Genomic DNA, 18,160 nt, shown 5'->3' with positions numbered 1-18,160 from the left:
GGGATGGGAGAGAGGGGGGATGGGAGAGAGGGGGGATGGGAGAGAGGGGGGATGGGAGAGAGGGGGGATGGGAGAGAGGGGGGATGGGAGAGAGGGGGGATGGGAGAGAGGGGGGATGGGAGAGAGGGGGGATGGGAGAGAGGGGGGATGGGAGAGAGGGGGGATGGGAGAGAGGGGGGGATGGGAGAGAGGGGGGGAAGGGAGAGAGGGGGGAAGGGAGAGAGGGGGGGAAGGGAGAGAGGGGGGGAAGGGAGAGAGGGGGGGAAGGGAGAGAGGGGGGGGGAAGGGAGAGAGGGGGGGGGAAGGAGAGAGGGGGGGGAAGGGAGAGATGGGGGGAAGGGAGAGAGGGGGGAAGGGAGAGAGGGGGGGAAGGGAGAGAGGGGGGGAAGGGAGAGAGGGGGGGAAGGGAGAGAGGGGGGGAAGGGAGAGAGGGGGGGAAGGGAGAGAGGGGGGAAGGGAGAGAGGGGGGAAGGGAGAGAGGGGGAAGGGAGAGAGGGGGAAGGGAGAGAGGGGGGAAGGGAGCGAGGGGGAAGGGAGAGAGGGGGAAGGGAGAGAGGGGGAAGGGAGAGGGGGAAGGGAGAGGGGGGAAGGGAGAGGGGGGGAAGGGGGAGGAGAGAGGGGGGAAGGGAGAGAGGGGGGGAAGGGAGAGAGGGGGGGCAGGGAGAGAGGGGGGGAAGGGGAGAGGGGGGGAAGGGAGAGAGGGGGGGAAGGGAGAGAGGGGGGAAGGGAGAGAGGGGGGAAGGGAGAGAGAGGGGAAGGGAGAGAGGGGGGAAGGGAGAGAGGGGGGAAGGGAGAGAGGGGGGAAGGGAGAGAGGGGGGAAGGGAGAGAGGGGGAAGGGAGAGAGGGGGGAAGGGAGAGAGGGGGGAAGGGAGAGAGGGGGAAGGGAGAGAGGGGGGAAGGGAGGAGGGGGGAACGGGGAGAGAGGGGGGAACGGGAGAGAGGGGGGAACGGGAGAGAGGGGGGAACGGGAGAGAGGGGGGAACGGGAGAGAGGGGGGAACGGGAGAGAGGGGGGAACGGGAGAGAGGGGGAACGGGGAGAGAGGGGGGAGACGGGAGAGAGGGGGGAACAGGAGAGGGAAAGGGAGAGGGGGAGGGAGAGAGAGAGAGAGAGGGTGAGGAAGAGGGAGAGAGACAGTGGGTGGTGAGCAAGAGGGAGAGAGACAGTGAGAGTGGGGAAGAGGGAGAGAGAGCGCGAGGGTGGGGAGAGGGAGGGAGGGGTGGAGAGAGAGGGGGAGGAGAAGAGAGTGGGAGAGAGAGAGAGGTACAGGGAGAGTACGAGCGAGGGTGCGGCAGAGGGGGAGTGGAAGAGAGAGAGTGGGGGAGAGAGAGGTAGAGGGAGAGCACGAGCAAGGGTGCGGCAGAGGGAGAGAGCGAGCGAGGGTGGGGCAGAGGGGGAGAAGGAGCGAGGGTGGGGCAGAGGGGGAGAGCGAGCGAGGGTGGGGCAGAGGGGGAGAGCGAGCGAGTGTGGGGCAGAGAGGGAGAGCGAGCGAGGGTGGGGCGGAGAGAGGGAAGAGAGAGAGAGAGGGGAGGGGGGAGAGAGAGAGAGAGAGAGGGGAGGGGGGGAGAGAGAGAGAGAGAGAGGGGAGAGGGGAGAGGGGGGAAAGAGAGAGAGAGAGGAGAGGGGGGAGAGAGAGAGAGAGAGAGAGAGAGAGGGGGGGGGGAGAGAGAGAGAGAGAGGGGGGAGGGGGGGGAGAGAGAGAGAGGGGAGGGGGAGAGAGAGAGAGGGAGGGGGAGAGAGAGAGAGGGAGGGGGGAGAGAGAGAGAGAGGGGGGAGAGAGAGAGAGAGGGAGGGGGGAGAGAGAGGGGAGGGGGAGAGAGAGGGGAGGGGGGAGAGAGAGGGGAGGGGGGAGAGAGAGAGAGGGGAGATGGGAGAGAGAGGGGGGAGGGGAGAGAGGGGGGAGGGGAGAGAGGGGGGAGGGGAGAGAGGGGGGAGGGGAGAGAGGGGGGAGGGGAGAGAGGGGGGAGGGGAGAGAGGGGGGAGGGGAGAGAGGGGGGAGGGGAGAGAGGGGGGAGGGGAGAGAGGGGGGAGGGGAAAGAGGGGGGAGGGGAAAGAGGGGGGAGGGGAGAGGGGGGGGAGGGGAGAGGGGGAGGGGAGAGAGGGGGAGGGGAGAGAGGGGGAGGGGAGAGAGGGGGGAGGGGAGAGAAGCGAGGGGGGAGGGGAGCGAGGGGGGAGGGGAGCGAGGGGGGAGGGGAGCGAGGGGGGAGGGGAGCGAGGGGGGAGGGGAGAGAGGGGGGAGGGGAGAGAGGGGGGAGGGGAGAGAGGGGGGAGGGGAGAGAGGGGGGAGGGGAGAGAGGGGGGGAATTGAGAGAGGGAGGGAATTGAGAGAGGGGGGAGGGGGGGGGGAAGGGAGAGGGGGGAACTGGGGAGAGGGGAAGGGAGAGGGGAGGGGAGAGAGTGGGGAATGGGGGAGAGGGGAAGGGAGCGGGGGAACGGAGGGGGGGGGAAGGGAGAGGGGAGAACGGGGAGAGAGGAAGGGAGAGGGGGAGCGAGAGGGGGAGCGAGAGGGGGAGGGTGAGAGGGAGGGTGAGAGGGAGGGTGAGAGGGAGGGTGAGAGGGAGGGTGAGAGGGAGGGAGAGAGGGAGGGAGAGAGGGAGGGAGAGAGGGAGGGAGAGAGGGAGGGAGAGAGGGAGGGAGAGAGAGAGGGAGAGAGACAGTGAGGGTGAGGAAGAGGGAGAGGGACAGTGTGGGTGGTGAAGAAGAGAGAGAGGGACAGTGAGAGTGGGGAAGAGGGAGAGAGACAGCGAGGGTTGAGAAGAGGGAGGGAGGGGGAGGGGAAGAAAGAGAGTGAGAGAGCACGGGAGAGAGGGAGAGCGCGAGCGAGGGTGGAACAGAGGGAGGGCGCGAGCGAGGGTGGGGCAGAGGGAGGGCCGAGCGAGGGTGGGGCAACGGGGGGTCGCGAGCGAGGGGGGGCAGATGTGGGGCGCGAGCGAGGGTGGAGCAGAGGAGGAGGGCGAGCGAGGGTGTGGCAGAAGGTTGGGCAGCGGGAGAGCGCGAGCAAGGATGGGGATGGGGAGAGAGCGAGCGGAAGGGGGAGAGAGCGAGGGGAGGGGGGGGAGCGCGAGGGGAGGGTGGAGAGCGCGAGGGGAGGGTGGAGAGCGCGAGGGGAGGGGGGAGAGAGCGAGGGGCGGGGGGAGAGAGCGAGGGGCGGGGGGGGCGAGGGGAAGGGAGAGGTGGAGAGGGGAAGGGAGAGGGGCGGGGCGAGAGAAGGGGAGGGGGAGAACGAGAGAAGTGGAAGAGCGTGAGAAGGGGAGGAGAAGGGCGAGAGAAGGGGAGAGGAAGGTCGAGAAAGGGGGGGAGGGAGAAAAAGAGAGAAGGGGAGGGGCATACAAAGTGAGAGGAGGTCAGAGGTAAGGGTGGTTCGAGGAAATGAGTAAGCAAAAGAGGGGGGCTAGAAAGAGAGAGGGGGAGAACAAAAGTGGGGCGAGAGAGAGAATAAGCGAGAGGTGGCAGGAAAGCGAGCGAGAGGGCAGGAGAGCGAGCGAGGGGCAGAGCAAAGGTGAGACGGGAGATAAGGAGGCGAGCGGGCAAGACAGAAAAAAGGGGAGGTGGGGCAACCGCAAAAGGGGGGTCGGCCAGAAAAAGGGGGAGGGTGAAGCGACAGGGATTGGGGGAGAGATGGAAAAGGGGGAGCGAAAAATGGGAAAGGGGGAATGGGAGAGAGAAATGCGAAAGGGAGAATGGGGAGAGATGTGAAAGGGGGAGAGAGAGATGTGAAAGTGGGCGAGAGAGAAAGAGAGAGATGGGAAAGGTGGAGAGAGAGAGAGATGGGATAGGTGGAGAGAGAGAGAGATGGGAAAGGTGGAGAGAGAGAGATGGGAAAGGTGGAGAGAAAGAGAGAGATGGGAAAGGGGGAGAGAGAGAGATGGGAAAGGGGAGAGATGGGAAAGCAGAAGAGATATATGGGAAAGGGAGAGAGATGGGAAAGGGGGAAAGAAAGAGATGGGAAAGGGGGAGAGAGAGATGGGAAAGGGGGAGAGAGAGAGAGATGGGAAAGGGGGAGAGAGAGAGAGAGATGGGAAAGGGGGAGAGAGAGAGAGAGATGGGAAAGGGGGAGAGAGAGAGAGATGGGAAAGGGGGAGAGAGAGAGAGATGGGAAAGGGGGAGAGAGAGAGAGATGGGAAAGGGGGAGAGAGAGAGAGATGGGAATGGGGGAGAGAGATGGGAAAGTGAAGAGAGATGGGAAAGGGGCGGGTGGTGAGATGGGAAATTGGAAGGAGAGATAGGAAAAGCGGGGAGGGGGGAAAGGAAGAGCCGTACCTCGGATGGTGTGAAATGACTGCATATTACAGTATAATTCTATTATACTGTACCAAGACTCTGATGACAAGAATGCTACAAGCGCTTCTGCAGCGTATAATAATGATTTTCCTAAAATATACACGCACTCTTTGAATGTGTTATTACTGCATTTCTCATTTCATATGAATTACATAGTCGGGCTACAAAAACAAAAATACAATCGTGAATGTAGCTCCCAGGAGCAAATAGCAGGAAGCCGCCCGCTACTACAAGTCTTCCTGGATTCCGAGGGACTGTCTATGATGATGATGAATCGAGCTGCTCCACGGGGAATCGAGCTGGTTGGCTTAACACAAATACTAGAAGTTGATCCGGAAAATTCCAAATGGCAAATTTTGCTGTATATCCGACTGGGACTAAATGCCCTGGGGGGGTTCTCATTATAAAGCTGGAGTGAGCCGAAGAGCGCTTTCGTAGACATCCGTGAAGCATCCGTTCCTCTTTATCACAAAATTGACTTGGTCGGAGTCTGAACCCAACCGTCACTTAGTCTATATTTAACCTCACTCTGATGAATCAATTGATTTTGGGGTACATTATCCGGATGTACAATATTTTTTAAATAATGCAAGACGAAAAGCAAGCAAGTCTATAATATTGTATCACATCAACTATTTCACATTAATTTGCATGCTTATACTCAGCCGTTGGCCTCTCTGCAATTGGTCCTATTTTTTTTAAAGCGCTCGGTCGGGTTGCGATCGTCAAATTTGCCAACAGCCTTCCTTATGCCCACCCATTGCAAACAGGATACACGTTCGCTGAAACCTGCATCTCTTTGGAGCGCAGATGCAGACGCCGCGCCGAATGGACCGAGCTTCACTGACTTTCTGACACTCACAAATCAAGCGGCTGCTCATCACGCCGCCGAGGGCTCGGGCGCACATAGCAACCGTTCACTGATGTGCGGCGGTCCGGGGGCGGGGGGTGGAGGGCTCGCAATTGCTGGCACATCGAACTGAAACGGTTTTCCTACCTTCTTGGTTGGCATTTCTGACTCTAACCCGCTGGATGTAGGTACTAAAGACGAGGGCGATCTGCCCCCCTTTTTTCCCCCCACCGTTACATTTGCCCGTTGCGCCGCGATAAAAAAAAACGCTCCGATGCGTGTCAGGGATTCGCTGCCGCGCCTGCGCGGTCTGCTCCTCGCCGCCTGCGCCGCAGGGTCCGCTGGGAGTCGTAGTTCTGCAGGGCCGCCAGCAACTCAAACGGTGGTGGGGGGGGGCGGTGTTGTTGTTCAGTGAGAATCCGAGCTCTACTCCTTCCTTGGTCTTCTCAGTTCTATTCTCCGCCTCCCGCTTGGCCTCTCTGCTCGCGTGTTAGCCAGCTCAGCTTCCCGAATCGGTTCTCCGTCTTTGACCCGCCGTCATCCCAAGGCCACCTTGCCGCCTTGTGTGCAGCCCAACGGCATGCCCCGCCCCCACCAGCTCGGATGAACTGGGGGGGGGGGGGGGAAAGCGTGCGCCTGCGCAGTTGTACGGAAATCCTCGTGCTACCAGCGTTCGGCGTCGGCTCACACCATGGAGATGATGACGCGCGGCGCCATTTTGGTAAAGGATTTAAAAAATTGAAAATGTTCTGCATCACAAAAGATGGACTGAAGCTATGGCGCGCCCATCTTGGTGATGGCACCGTCCCCGGGTAAATTAATGAATGGTGAATTCTTCTGCCATTCACATCAGGGAGATGATAGGCATGAAACCGATTTCAAATCTGGTTAATGGTCGACAATAGTAGTTACTTTGCAGAATGCGTTATATTAAATTGCGGCCCTTTTTAAACAAATCTGAGTTAAACTTGACTGGTCTCAAAAGCTAAGCTATAATTTACAAATTCAGTTCTGATGAAAGATCATCGATCTGAAATGCTAACTTTGTTTCTCTCTCCACCGATGCTGCCTCACCTACTGCTATTTGCTAGAGACTTAAAATTGTCATCCTTATTTTCAAATCCCTCCATGGCCTCGCCCCTCCCTATCACTGTAATCTTTTGCAGACCCACAATCCCCACTCCCCAGATGTCTGCGCTCCTCTAATTCTGCTCTCTTGAGAATCCCTGACTATAATCGCTCAACCATTAGTGGCCCTGCCTTCTGTTGCCTCGGCCCCAAGCTCTGGAACTCCCTGCCTAAATCACTCTGTCTCTCATAAGAAAGTAAGAATTATGAGCCATTCAGCCCCTCGAGCCTGCTCCGCCATTAAAAAGAGCATAGCTGATCTTCCACCTCAACTCCACTTTCCTGCACTGTCCCCATATCTCTTGATTCCCTTAATATCCAAAAATCTATCGACCTCTCTTGTAAATATACTCAAAGACTGCGCCTCCACAGCCCTCTGGGGTGAAGAATTCAAAAGATTCACCACCCTCTGAGTGAAGAAGTTTCTCCTCATCTCAGTCCTAAATGGCTGACTCCTTATTCTGAGACTGTGACCCCTGGTTCTAGATTCCCCAGCCAGAGGAAACATCCTCCCTGCATCTACCCTGTCAGGTGCTGTAAGAATTTTGTATGTTGCAATGAGATGACCTCTCATTCTTCTAAACTCTAGAGAATACAGGCCTAGTCTACTCAATCTCTTCTCATAGGACAATCCCCCCATCCCAGGAATCAGTCTGGTAAACCTTTGTTGCACTTCCTCTATGGCATGTATATCCTTCCTAAGGTAAGGAGACCAAAACTGTACAGAATACTCCAGGTGCCCTATATAATTACAATAAGATGACTTTACTCCTATACTTAAGTCCTCTTGTAGCAAAGGCCAACATACCATTTGCTTTCTTAATTGCTTGCTGTACATGCATGTTAACTTTGTGATTTGTGTACAAGGACACCCAGGTCCCTCGGAACACCAACATTTCCCAATCTCTCACCTTTTAAAAAATACTCTGCTTTTCTATCTTTCCTACCAAAGTGGATAACTTCACATTTCTCCACATTCTATTCCATTTGTCATGTTCTTGCCAATTCACTTAGCCTGCCTATATCCCCGTGAAGCCCTCCTTAAAACCTACCTCTTTGATCTCTCTCTCTATTCTCTTCGGCAGGCAATCGGAGTCGAGGATGAATTGCTTCACTAATATGAGTTCTCCTGTGACTGATGAGTCCAATGCAGGACCTACCGTCTCTGTCACAGGTGGGGCAAACAGTGGTTGGAGAGACGGGTGGGTGAGGTGCTTGGATTGTCGTGCGCTCCTTCTGCTGTTTGCGCTTGGCTTCCGCTTGCACCCGGCAAAGCGACTCGAGATGCTCGCCGCCTTCCCAAATACTTCTCCTCCACTTTGAGCGGTCTTGGGCCAGGGATTCCCAGGTATCGGTGGGGATGTTGCACTTTTTCAAGGAAGCTTTGAGGGTGTCCTTGAAGCGTTTCCTCTGCCCACCTGGGGTAAGCTTGCTATGTGGGAGTCTAGTATCATGCATGCAGACGATGTCGCCCGCGGAGCTAATCCTGCCTGGTCAATGCTTCAATGCTGGGAATGTTGGCCTGAATGAGAACACTGACATTGGTGTGCCTATCCTGCCAATGGATTTGCAGGATCTTGATAATCGGGAGGCAGTACTGTGTGGCGGGGACAGATTAGTAGAGAACCTTTGTCTTGTGGATGCTTAGAGTAAGGCCCTTACTCTTCTATTCTTCGGTGAAGGTGTTAAGACGATGGTTTGGAGTTCGACCTCCAAGTTTGCGCAAACGCAAGCATCGTCTGCATACTGTAATTCAATGACAGTGGATGGGCGGACCTTGGATCTGGACGGAAGGCGACGGAGTTTGAACAATTTCCTATTCGTTCTATAGACTAGCTTCACTCCAGCAGGGAGCTTATTAAGGGTGAGATAGAGCATTGCAGCAAGGAAGAGCATTGGTGCGATGACACAGCCTTGCTTGATCCCGGTCCTTATGTGTATTGGGTCTGTGGTGAATCCGTTGGTCATGATCACGGCTTGCATGTCATCGTGAAGCAGGTGGAGGATCGTGATGAACTTTGAGGGCAGCCGAATTTGAGGAGGACACTCCATAATCCCTCCCAGTTGACAGTGTCGAAGGCCTTTGTGATGTCAAAGAAGGCCATGTACAGAAGCTGGTGCTGCTCCCTGCATTTTCCTTCAATTTGACACTCGGTGAAGATCATGTCCATTGTGTCCCTCAGTGCACAGAATCTGCATTGCGACTCTGTGAGGAGCTCTTCAGCCACTGGGAGAAGGCTGTTGTGTCTGTAAGCACTCCAGTAATGACTCCATGAGGTAAGGTATTACACTTCAACTGTTGTGACTTTCGTCCACTTATTGCAGCTCCTGAATGAGAGTACAATAAGGTGAGCTCTCTTATACTTGGTTACCTGCAGTGTGCAGATGACCCCTAAGTCTCCACCAGTTGCACCCTCTGGTGTATACAGGGTGAAGATACAGTCAGTGGTCTTATGTAACTGTACATTGTGTGTAAAGGGTATATACATATATTATACATACACATCACTCCCCCCCCTAAGTCTTGTGCCACTGGCCTTTGCACTATGTGCTCTGGCCCTCGACTTGAGTGCCCAAGGCCCTTGCACCTTGTCTGTGCTTGGGAATGGCTCTCTCCCTGTAGACCCCCAAGTCCTTACTGCCACGACATTGAGAAATGGTCAGCAGTGGACGGTTGGAGGTTGCAGTGGGGGTTAAGTGGGTTCTGGGTGTGATCCATACATCCATTTCCGCCGCCCACCCCCCCCCCCACCCCCCATACATAGACCATGTGTGTGGCTCGACATCTGAATTTGCATACATGTACAGAGAAAAAGAAAATAGGATTAGTTACATCACTGTTTGGGTTTAGCAGAAGTGGAACAAGTACATATTACAGGTAAGGTACATACGTGGTATTATAGTCTTGCCCCTGGGGTGTGGGTGAGGACGCTAGTTCCAGAGTAAGTGTCTAGGTTGTCTGATGGTTGCGCTGTGCCCCCTGCCAGCTGGGTGGGCTCGGATCGCTTACCTGGCTGGGTCTCAGGGCCTTTGCCATTGCCTAATGGTGGATAGAGCCACAGGAATGTGTGGCGTCCCTGACCTTCTTTGAGGGCTGCAGGGTCTCCCTGCTGCCCTTCAGCAGTAGTGGGAGCCAGGTCATCCCAAGTCCCGTCGGGAGGGCTGGAGGGTGCTAGCCTCTTGCTCCTGACTGGCCCTGGTGGCCAGAAAGGTAGGGCCGATCTGGGGCAGGGTGCCAGTAGTGGTGCCTGTGCTGTCTGCTGATCGCTGACCGTGCAGTGGGTATGCTCCCTCTGTGTGTGGCCACACTCCGTGGGGCATCACATTGGTCCCGGAGGCGCAGGATACATGATCAGGTAGCCCGCTGGACCTGGGTGCTTCCAACGGGAGGTTGCCTTTGGTTTTGTCGGCGTGCATGTAGAACCCGGCATCACACATCATTTCTTCACTTACAGACATGATACATTGGCTCCAACTGCAATCACCCGACCCGACATTGTTAGTTGTCTTTACATATTCGCATTTGTCAATTACATCTTTTCCATGTATACTACTGGCATCGCTGTTCAAAGTTACATTTAGATACTTGCATTTGTTAATTACATCTTTTACATATGTATCACCGGCTTCGCTATACAAAGAATGGAACTGTCCCTTTAATTATGCTGGGTTGCCGGTCTCCTTTAAGAGGGCCTTTCACTCTTTATCCCAATCCGGTTTGCTGCTCGGCATCACGTGTTGCTCCCTCAACGCTGCCCCTCATGGTCTGGTCGCAGCCATCTTGATTTCAGGTGCTTCACCGCGTGGTGCGGGCGCCATCTTCTTTCTCTCCACGAGGTAGGCTGCAGTGATCCTTTTCTCCCCAGGTTCTGCCATGGAAGCCAGGAAGTTACCTTCTGCGCCGACATTCTTCCTCCTGAGTCCTGCCACTGGAGCCTGGAAGGTGAGGGCTAGTCGTTTGGGTTGGATCATCTCGCCATTGGGTTGTGCGGTCTGTGTCATCGCCGTGCAGTCGAGTTGGACAGTACGATCTTCAGGTGCTGTGATGGATCCAAATTTGGGGCCACATAGGACATCGATTGCCGGGGCCTGGAGGCTTTCCCAGCTCCAACAGATTTGGATTTGTTTCATCCATCTTCTTCCAAGCAGCGTTGGATCATCACCAGCAATGATCAACAAAGGTAACTTGTGCATCGCGCCGCCATGGGACACCTGGACAGCCACGCTGCCAACGACTGGGATGGTGTCATTTGTATAGGTGAGCAGCTCCACCTGGATCAGGAGCATTTTAGGTCGTTCGGTAGAATTGTCCCAGAGTTTCTCGGAGGCCGCCTGATTCATCAGCGATTGGATCGCCCCTGTGTCGACCTCCATTGAGACTGGAACACCATTGATTTCAACTTCCATTTTCAACGGAGAACTCTCGGTGGAGCAGGTAAACACTCCGTACACACCTTCCTGGGGCTGAGCTGCCTCCTGGACTTGCTCTTCGTCTTCATCAGCGCTGGAGCCTGGGTGATCGGCCAACTCTTCAACGACTCGGTGAGTAAAATTTATTTTACACATTTGCTGAAGATGGCCTTTCGTGTTACAGCCTTTGCAAGTATAGTCTTTGTAGCGGCACTGGTGGGCCCTGTGATTTCCCCCACAGCGCCAGCATGGGGCTGGCCGGTTGGCCACATGTGGTGGACTCAGGGTTGCGGGACTCTAAAAGGCGGCAGTCGTTTCATGGTACTTGCCGGGTTAGAGTCCAGGGGGTGAGTCATCATCCTCTTGGAATTGCAGGCCGAGGCCATGAATGCCTGGCTGATGTTAATTGCCTTCTGCAGGTTGACCGTGGTGTCCACAGAGAGCAGTCTGTGGAGGAGGCCCTCGTGGCTGATTCCAATAACAAAGATGTCCCTCAGTGCTTCGGTGAGGTGGTCGCCAAAATCACATGGTGCAGCCAATCATCTCAGGTCTGCAGCATATTTTGCGATTTCTTGGCCTTCAGGCCGCCGGTGGGTGTAGAACCAGTGTCTGGCTGTGAGGATGCTCTCTTTAGGTTTGAGCTGTTCCTGTATCATCGTTACGAGCTCTGCATACATTTTGGTTGTCGTCTTCTCTGCGGCTAGCAAGTCCCTGACAAAGCCATAAATGGTGGGTCCATAACTGCTGAGCAGGATAGCTCTGCGCTTATCAGCCAGCGAGTTCAGTGTGTCTCCAGCCAGGTCGTTCGCGATGAAAAAGTGTTCGAGCCTTTCCACAAAGGCATCCCAATCTTCCCCATCAGCCAATTGTTGAAAGTTGCCAAGGTTAGCCATTTTTCGCGTGGAAATTCGTAATCTCGTCGCCAGTTGTTGTGTCTGTAAGCACTCTAGTAATGACTCCACGAGGTAAAGTATTGCACTTGAACTGTTGTGACCTTAGTCCATTTATCGCAGCTCCTGAATGAGAGTACATTAAGGTGAGCTCTCTTTTATACTTGGTTACCTGCAGTGTGCAGGTGACCCCTAGGTCTCCACCAGTTGCACTCTCTGGTGGTACAGGCATAGTGTATACAGGGTGAAGATGCATTCAGTGGTCTTATGTAACTGTACATTGAGTGTATAGGGTATATACATATATTATACATACACAACAAAGACAATTGAGGAGGATTCTTGCAATGACTTTCCCTGTGGCAGACAGCAGGGAAACTCCTCTGTAATTACCGCAATCGGACTTGTCACCTTTCTTGAAGATGGTCACAATTACAGCATCTCTAAGATCCGCTGGCATGCTCTCCTCCTTCCAAATAAGAGAAATTAGTTCATGGATTTGCGCCATTAGTGCATCTCTGCCATGCTTTAGTACTTCAGCGAGGATTTCATCTGCTCCCGAGGCCTTGTTGTTCTTCAGTTGTCAGATGGTCTTTTCAACCTCATGCCGGGGTTGTGCTGAGATGGTGGCGTGTAGCATACTGCAGGATAGAGTCGACACTGGCATCGAAGACAGAGTCTCGGTTAAGGAGATCTTCGAAGTGCTCCTTCCAGCGAGCACTGACTGCCTCTCTATCCTTGATGAGTACCTCTCCGTTCTTGGCCCTCAATAGGGTAGGACCTTTGGTGCTTGGGCCGTAGGTGGTCTTGAGCTAAAGAATCCACGTTTGTCATGGTTGTCGGCTAGTTGCTGGATTTCCTGCGTTTCTTCCACCCACCATCTGTTCTTTAGGTTGCAAGGTTTAAGTTGGACGTCGGACGTATAGAATTGTTTCTTTGCTCTCGAGTTATGTTGCTGTTTCCTGTTCAAGAATGCCTTGTGCTTGCGGCTTATTAGCTCCTGGATCTCCTGGTTGTTCTCGTCGAACCAGTCTTGATATTTCCTGGTGGAGTCTCTTCACAGGTGCTAATTATGGAGGGCAGACCAAGCACTGTGGACACACTGCGTCTCTGGTTCACTGGAAGTTGTCAGGTTGGTTGTGATGCGCTGGCTGAATAGGGCTTTCTTAGCAGGGTCGAGTGCTCCAGCGTTGATTTTCCTGTGGCAGCATTTCTGTTGCCGCCGCTGTTTTGGGGCTACATTGATGGAAATGACAGAGCGGATTAGGCGGTGATCAGTCCAACAGTCGTCAGCTCCTGTCGTGGCGCGAGTGACGTGGACGTCTTTGCGGTCCCTTGCTCAGACAATGACGTAGTCTAGCAGATGCCAGTGCTTGGAGTGAGGCCTTGTATTTGTCTCTCTGATGGAACAAGGTGTTGGTTATAAAAAGACCATGTTCTAAGCATTTTGTCAGGAGGTGGGTACCACTGGAGTTGGCTTTCCCTACCGCTTCTCTGCCGATCACACCTCCACAGAGGTCTGTGTCCTTTCCAACTCTGGCGATAAAGTCGGCAAGGAGGATCAGCTTGTCGCCCATTGCGACTTGGTTCAGGAATTCCTTAAGACTGGAGTAGAATTCTTTGGTCTCATCTGTAGCTTCCAGGGTTAGGGCGATACACTGATGACCATAGTGCACTGGTTCCGGGCTAGGGTGAGCCGAAGGGTCATGAGGCGTTCGTTTATCCTGTCTCTGAGTCGCCCAACTAGTTCATTTTTTATGGTGAAGCCTACCCCATGGAGGCGTCGTTCTTCTTCTGGTTTCCTTGAGCTGGCCTTCCCCTGCCAGCCGAGTCTCGGTTAGGGCGGCAATGTCTATGTTGAATCGTCTCAGTTCCTGGACAGCAATAGCAGTACGGCGTTCCGGTCTGTCGCTGTTGGGTCCTGATGTTCCAAGTCCCAAACTTCATTTTAAAGGGTGGAAGATGCTTGTGCATGACTTCTTTTAACGTGAGGTGGCCGTTGCACACCAGCTACCACACGGGCTTGGCAGAGCTAGGTCTTGGTCCAATGGCAAGGGGGTCCAAGACGATTGGAGAGCAGGCACTGCTGCATGGGCCTGGTACACACACACAAACATATTCCTACTGCCCTCCTTCCTCCTTCCCACAAGTCCTCTCTCCCTGGGTTTCATAGGACGCAGTGTGGGCATCCCGACCTCGCTGTTGGCCCGTGCTGCGCTTTCCCTGGGCCCCGACCCTGCTGCTGCGTTCGTCCTCGTTGCTGGTGCCGACCTCGCTCCTGGGTCCCGATTTCGTTCTTGGGTCCTGACCTCACTGCTCCTCCCGCCCGCACTCCTGAGTCCCGACCTTGCTGCTCCTCCTGACCTCGCTGCTCCTCCCAACCTTGCTCCTGGGTCCCGACATCACTGCTCCTTTCGACCGCGCTCCAAAATAAGCCAATCAGATACCTGATCTTTGATGACATCACACTTCGATTTTGTACCCCTCTTGGGTCGGCTCGCGTTGCTCCTGGCGGTGGCTAGCTCCTCTTCTTATCCCCGCTGTTGCTGGTGTCTTCATCCAGCTCAGCTTCTTTGACCAAGCTTTTGGTCACCTGCTCTAATTTCTACTTATGCGGCTCAGTGTCAAATTGTTCATCTCATAATACTCCTGTGAAGCACCTTGGGATGTTTCACTCAGTTAAAAGTGCTATATAAATACAAGTTGTTGTTGTTGTTGTTAATTCTAATCCCTTTCCCTGTTGCCTACCATCATCCTCTGCTTCAAATATTTAGCTAATTGTCTCTCAAATGATGCAATAAGCTTTGCTTCAACCACTCCCTGCAGAAAATCCTAAACACTGATAATTAAAAATTCATAGAATCATGGAAATTTACGGTAAGAAAAGAGGCAATTCGGCCCACCATGTCTGCGTCAGTTGAAAAGAGCTATCCAGCCTAATCCCACTTCCTAGCTCTTGGACCATAGCCTTGCAAGTTACGGCACTTCAGGTGCATATGAAAGTACTTTTTAAATGTGATGAGCATTTCTGCCTGTACCACCCTTTTAGGCAGTGCGTTCTACTTTGGGTGAAAACATTTCTCCTCAATTCCCCTCAAATCCTTCAACCAATTACTTTAAATCTATGCCACCTGGTTATTGACCTCTCTGCTAAGGGAAATAGGTGCTTCCTATCTGTAAAGTCCTGTCCCCTCAATACAGATTCACACGAGGCACATAGTGAAGTCAAGGTCACTCAGAACCTGCACCTTTATTACACAGCTCTCGAATGCCACACTTGCCTGAGACCTGTCCTTATACACCTATCTAGGACAGGTATCCAGTGTCTCCTGCAAGTGCACCCCTGGTGGTAAGGTATGCTGGTGGTTACAGGTCATATCTTATTACACTCATGTATAGCATGGTAAGATACAGTTGTGTACAGTAGTGTGAGGTACATGATACTATCCACTCTATCTCGGCCCCTCATAATTTTATACATCTCTTTTAAGTCTTCCCTCAGCCTCCTCTGTTCCAAAGAAAACAACCCCAGCCTATCCAATCCTTCCTCATAGTTAAAATTCTCTAGTCCTGGTAACATCCTCGTAAAGCTCCTCTGTACCCTCTCTCGTGCAATCGCATCTTTCTTGTAATGTGGTGACCAGATCTGTACGCTGTACTCTAGCTGCAGCCTAAATAGGGTTTTATACAGTTCTAGCATAACCTCTCTGCTCTTGTATTCTATGCGTCAGCTAATAAAGGAAAGTATCCCGTATGCCTTATTAACCACCTTATCTGCATGTCCTACTACCTTCAGGCCATGAACTCCAAGGTCCCTCTGTTCCTCTACGTTTATCATTATCGTACCATTCATTGTGTATTCCCTTGCCTTGTTAGCCTTCCCCAAATGCATTACCTCATACTTCTCCGGATTGAATTCCATTTGCTATTTTTCTGCCCACATGACCAATCCATTGATATCTTTCTGCAGTTTACAACTATCTTCCTCACTATCAACCACACGACCAATTTTTGTATCATTTGCAAACTTCTTAATCATGCCCCCTACATTGAAGTCGAAATCATTGATATATACCACAAAAAGCAGGGCACCTAGTACTATGCCCTGCAAAACCCCACTGGGAACAGCCTTCCAGTCACAAAAACACCCGTTGACCATTACCCTTTGCTTCCGGCCACTGAGCCAATTTTGGATCCAACTTGCCACTTTCCCTTGGATAATAAATACATAAGAACATAAGAAATATGAACAGGAGTAGGCCATATGGCCCCTCGAGCCTGCTCCGTCATTCAATAAGATCATGGCTGATCTGATCATGGACTCAGCTCCACTTCCCTGCCTGCACCCCATAACCCCTTATCGTTTAAGAAACTGTCTGAATAAATTTAATACAGAAATAATGTCCCAGCTTCCACAGCTCTCTGAGGCAGCGAATTCCACAGATTTACAACCCTCAGAGAAGAAATTTCTCATCTCTGTTTTAAATGGGCGGCCCCTTATTCTAAGATCATGCCCTCTAGTTCTAGTCTCCCCCATCAGTGGAAACATCCTCTCTGCATCCACCTTGTCAAGCCCCCTCATAATCTTATACGTTTCGATAAGATCATCTCTTATTCTTCTGAATTCCAATGAGTAGGGGCCCAACCTACTCAACTTTTCCTCATAATTCAACCCCGTCATCCCCGGAATCAACCTAGTGAACCTTCTCTGAACTGCCTCCAAAGCAAGTGTATCCTTTCGTAAATATGAAAAACAAAACTGCACGCAGTATTCCAGGTGTGGCCTCACCAATACCTTGTATAACTGTAGCAAGACTTCCCTGCTTTTATACTCCATCCCATTGCAATGCCCATGGACTTTTACTTTTTTCAACGACCTGCCATGTGGGACCTTGTCAAAGACTTTGCTAAAAATCCATGTAGACTACATCAAATGCACGACCCTCATCGACCCTCCTTGTTACCTCCTGAAAAAATTCAATCACGTTAGTCAGACACGACCTTCCCTTAACAAATACATGCTGACTATCCTTGATTAATCAGTGACTTTCTAAATGATGATTTATAATGTCCCTCAGAATTTTTTCCAATAATTTTTCCACCACCAAGGTTGGGTTGACTGGCCTGTAATTATCCAGTCTCTTCCTTTCTCCCTTTTTAAATAATGGCACAACATTAGCAGTCCTCTGGTTCCATGCCTGTAGTCAGAGAGGATTGGAAAATGATGGTCAGAGCCTCCGCTATTTCCTCCCTTGCCTCTCTTAACAGCTTTCCAGGTGATGATCCTTTGTCATTGTCTCCCCGAGAGGAAATAGTTTTTCCCAAGTCACCCTTCTTAATTTTAAAAAACCTTTTTGAAAATCTGCTCTTAGTATTCTCTGCTCCAGTTGAAATAGTCCCAGTATTTCAAATTACTTCTCAACTATACAAAAGTGAAATTCTGCGGATGCTGGATGATACGTCCTTACTCTACAGTATAAATGCACACGAGGCCCATGCTTGAGAGGTCAATCTGTGATCTGTCCTTTATTTCTTAGCACTCAAGTGATGAAGGTGGGTGGAGCTTCCCCTTTTATACCTGAAGGTCCAGGTTGGGAGTGTCTCCCACCTAGTGGTCATTGTTCTCACAGTGTACAACTTAGGTCAGATTATACATGGGTGACAATGCTGGTTGAATACATGACATCACCTCTCCCCCAAAGTCTTATTGGGATCACAGGTTGAGTCTCTCTGGTGGTTTACGCTCTCTTGTAGAGCGCCTGAGTTGGGGCTCCGGTTGTTGGGCGCTGGCCTGAGTGTCTGCTGTTTGCGGTGCCTCAGGCCTGTCCGGACTGTCCACAGTGATTGGGCTCTCCTCCCTTTGGTTCCGGTGTGTGGTCACCTGTGGTGGAGTGAACTCTACATCGTTTTCTTCCTCGGCTTCTTCTATGGGGTTGCTGAACCTCCTTTTTATTTGATCCACGTGTTTGTGGCAGATTTGTCCATTGGTAAGTTTAATTACCAGAATCCTATTTCTCTCTTTGGCAATCACAGTGTCTGCGAGCCATTTGGGCCCTGCAGCATAGTTGAGGACAAAAACAGGATCATTTACATCAATACATCGCGCCCTCGCATTCATGTCATGGTAGTCATATTGTGGCTGGCGCCTGCTCTCGACAATTTCTTTCATAGTGGGGTGTATAAGGAATAACCGGGTTTTGAGCGTCCTTTTCATTAGCAGCTCTGCGGGTGGAACCCCTGTGAGCGAGTGTGGTCGGGATCTATTGGCCAACAGGAGGCGTGATAAGCGCCTTTGTAGGGAACCCCCTTGGATTCTGAGCATCCCCTGTTTGATTATCTGCACTGCTCGTTCTGCCTGGCCGTTTGAGGCTGACTTGAACGGTGCTGTTCTGACATGGTTAATTCCATTGCCTGCCATGAAGTCCTGGAATTCAGTGCTTGTGAAGCACGGGCCATTGTCGCTGACCAAGACGTCCGGTAGCCCATGGGCGGCGAACATTGCCCGTAGACCTTCAACCGTGGCAGAGAATGTGCTTGAATTTAAAATGTCACACTCGATCCATTTGGAGTAGGCGTCTACTACAACCAAAAACATTTTTTC

The 18,160-nt window shown here is 52.6% G+C and overlaps 1 protein-coding gene across 13 annotated transcripts in view; it reads right to left on the bottom strand.

Annotated features, from left to right (window-relative positions):
• The window catches only part of st3gal3a (ST3 beta-galactoside alpha-2,3-sialyltransferase 3a), a 739,645-nt gene that overhangs the window by 544,185 nt on the left and 177,300 nt on the right, over positions 1 to 18,160 (bottom strand). The window contains exon 1 of one of the 13 annotated variants that reach the window (XM_070886701.1): positions 5,279 to 5,661. The exons of the other annotated variants lie outside the window; for them this stretch is intronic. The gene's annotated coding sequence lies outside the window, so the exon portion shown is untranslated. Of the gene's footprint in view, positions 1 to 5,278; positions 5,662 to 18,160 lie in introns of those variants that run through there. 13 annotated transcript variants of the gene reach the window in all.

The sequence above is a fragment of the Pristiophorus japonicus genome, chromosome 8 (genome assembly GCF_044704955.1).
Source record: "Pristiophorus japonicus isolate sPriJap1 chromosome 8, sPriJap1.hap1, whole genome shotgun sequence".
NCBI lineage: Eukaryota > Metazoa > Chordata > Chondrichthyes > Pristiophoridae > Pristiophorus > Pristiophorus japonicus.
Note: the sequence above shows the minus strand (reverse complement) of the source record. Positions and strands in the feature narration are given on the sequence as shown.